This window comes from Eutrema salsugineum, unplaced genomic scaffold (genome assembly GCF_000478725.1).
Source record: "Eutrema salsugineum unplaced genomic scaffold, Eutsalg1_0 scaffold_9, whole genome shotgun sequence".
Taxonomy (NCBI): Eukaryota; Viridiplantae; Streptophyta; class Magnoliopsida; order Brassicales; family Brassicaceae; genus Eutrema; species Eutrema salsugineum.
Genome location: NW_006256342.1, coordinates 12096344 through 12099534, shown reverse-complemented (window position 1 = coordinate 12099534; position 3191 = coordinate 12096344).

Sequence of the window (3191 nt, the reverse complement as noted above, 5' to 3'; positions counted from 1 at the left end):
GTGCACAAGACAGTATACAGAGGCCAAGTTTCTTGATCATTATACGAGGATGAGATTAAAGTATCCTAAAATGACCGAGTATCTAGAAAGGCGTGTAGAAGTATGGAAATGGGTCAGGTGTTATTTTCCAGGAGATAGGTACAACCTAGAGACTAATAACATTGTGGAGTCCTTGAATAGTGCATTTAAGGATGCAAGGAGACTATGCTTATTACCTATGGTGGATAAGATTGTTGTGAAGTTGTGTGAGTGGTTTAACCAGCATAGGAACGAGGCTCCTTCTATGCCACCAGGACGTAAACTGGTGGCTTTTGTTGAGAATATATTTCACTGTAGATGTGCTGAAGGGAAGAGGCTAACTGTCACCAAGTTAAACATCAGTCAGATTGAATACAGTGTAATCAAAAGCGATGGGATGAATTACACGGTGAACTTGAAAAGCAAAACTTGCTCGTGCATTGCTCGTGCAAGTGGTTTGATATAGACAAGTATCCTTGTGTGCATGCCTTCGCTGCACTTAAGCATTACATGAAACGGCCAGATAGAGAAGAGGATATATACGTAGAGGACTTTTGTTCAAAGTATTATTTAACCGACCAGTGGGCTTTTGCTTATAACAGAATGATCTATCCAGTCCCACACAAGTCACACTGGATTGTCTCCGATGATATAAAGCAATTGAGTGCTTTACCCCCGGAACACAAGATAAAGAGAGGGGCAAAACAGCAGAAAAGGCATCCATCCGTTGTAGAGCGTCGACGGAAGTCTAAGAAGGCGAAGACGAATAATAAGCGTTGTCCTGAATCTTATGGAATTTATTCCTATTTTACTGCAGGTCCAAATGCTGGAGCTGAAAATGCTGCAGGTCCCTCTGAAAGTACTGCAAGTGCCTCTGAAAGTACTGCAGGTGCCCTGAAAGTACTGTAGGTGATAACGTGGTTTAGTTACTCTGAAATCCTGTAATTGGAGATGTGATGTTTTACTCGGGATTACTTGGTACAACTACAGTCGAATATTGTATTTGGAAATATGATGTTTTACGATTTTTGAAAAAAAAAAAACAAAGAAATACAAAAATAAAACAAAGAAATAAAAACGACGTGTTGTTTCGTTTTCCAACGGTGACTGCAAGAGTTTTTAGGGAGTTGTGCCCTCTTTTATTTTAACATAGACTCAAGAAGTATCTGAAACACTTTTCGTCTCATATGGCAAAGCAAGTAGGGATTTATAATTTGTCGGTGACTTTATTGACTATGGGCTTTTTAGTGGGCTTTTTTGGGTTATGGTAAAATATTCAACTGAAATTGGCAAAGTGGAGAAAACAAATTTCACTAATGCTGCCTTTTTTTGGCGGTAAAAATACTTTTTTTATTTTATTGTTCATCTGCAAAATTGCATATAAAAAAATAAGTGGAATGAAGAGTAAAGTGTCAATATTTTACGAGGTTAATGAATTAAAATTAACTTTGAATTCGGTTTTATAACAGTGTACACACTTTGGAGATCCCGAGAAAAAAAAACTCCAAGTTGGAGATCATTTCAAATAGAAATAGCACACAAATCACTAATTCATTATTTGGGAGACAAAGAGCGGTGAGTAATTTGCTCATCGAGATGAAAACCGAAATACTAAAAAGATAATCAGTAATTGCGTACGAGATTACTGTTCTGCTAAAGTGGCCCTTAGGGATTTTAACAAAATCTCCAAGGATCCAATCTTCCTACGGAGCGTGGATCTGTTAAGCGTGCCCATACCTTGGGTCTTTGATATGGCATGGATGAGAATGTTTAAGGACAGATGTTTGGCAGCAGGTAATCCAACGGCTTTATTTGAAAGAGGTCTTTCAATTATTTTCTATGACCGTAATATCAAGGCAGGGATGGCTATGATTAATGAGTCAGCGGAAGCGGGATGCTCTATGGTTAAATACTGCCACAAAATGTTTGTCCTCATCATGTCCAGATGCGAAGTGAGCTCAACATCTGTGACAGATATTACCCGGGCGGAGGCAGTACAAATGCTTCGAACAATGGAACATTCAAGCCCGAGGGGTTTCAACTCTTTCAACGCTAACCCTCCGCAAGTGTTTGAAGAAAATGTTACTTTGGTTTTTCACAAAGCTTGTAACTTGCACTGCGGAAACATAGACGAGCCCCACAGTTGTCTTGTTATATACGGATACATGGAGGAACCTACCAATATGTGTGATACTTGCTACTGGACAATGCAGGCGGCAAAATTCAGTCAAATTATTACGAAGTTCGCGAAGGCGTGGCCAACTTGATACTATCAATGTTCTTCGCAAAGGAGTGGCATATCTATTGTTCTCTCTCGATGTTCTCAGAAGTTCAATGGAAAATCGAAGTATTTGTTGTTACTTAGACTATTTATTTTATATTGGACAATTTATTTTCTATTGGACAATTTATTTTCTATTAGAGAATTTGTAAACAATGCTAAAAAATAAAATAAAATGATGTGTTGCTTTTAGTGTATCTATTTTTAATGTTTTGGTCAGGAAAACTTGGTATAACTACGCTCTAGTTATAATGTTTAGTACGGACATTTGTTGTTCTGTCGAACAAAAATAATTGTGAACTGGGGAGGAGAAGCAAGAGCGAAAAAGTTGTGAAAAAGAAAAGTGAAAGTAGTACTTTTAGGTCAGAGAATGTCGTGTAAAAGTTAAAAACATGATGGAATGTTCGTCGGAAGAAGAGAAAGGTGATCATGTGTCAGGTAGAATTTTATAATAATAATAGAAAATAAGATTAAAAGAGACTTGTTTCCAGGTGACGTCGTTTTGAAAAAGTTAACCAACCCTTAACCACCAATAGACCAATTTAAACATATTTCATAATTTGGAGATGGCAAAATACGAGCACGATAATAATCAGTATTTTAAAATATGGTCGTTTTCATGCTAACACTTATCAGGGACTAGTAAACAATGTTTTAGAATACTAATAATAATGGAAAAATAATACGAATCACTTAAGTGTCAATCTACTTCTATAGTCACATTGTCAAGCTTAGGCCATCAATGATGGAAAGAATACGTATCATACTTTTCCTCGAATTTTGTTTGATGAAAAAGGTGATAATCTGATTTTATAACCAATTATGAAACGTATTACCGGAATATATTCTTGACATTTCAGTATTATTGTGAATACGGTATATCCACCAAAAA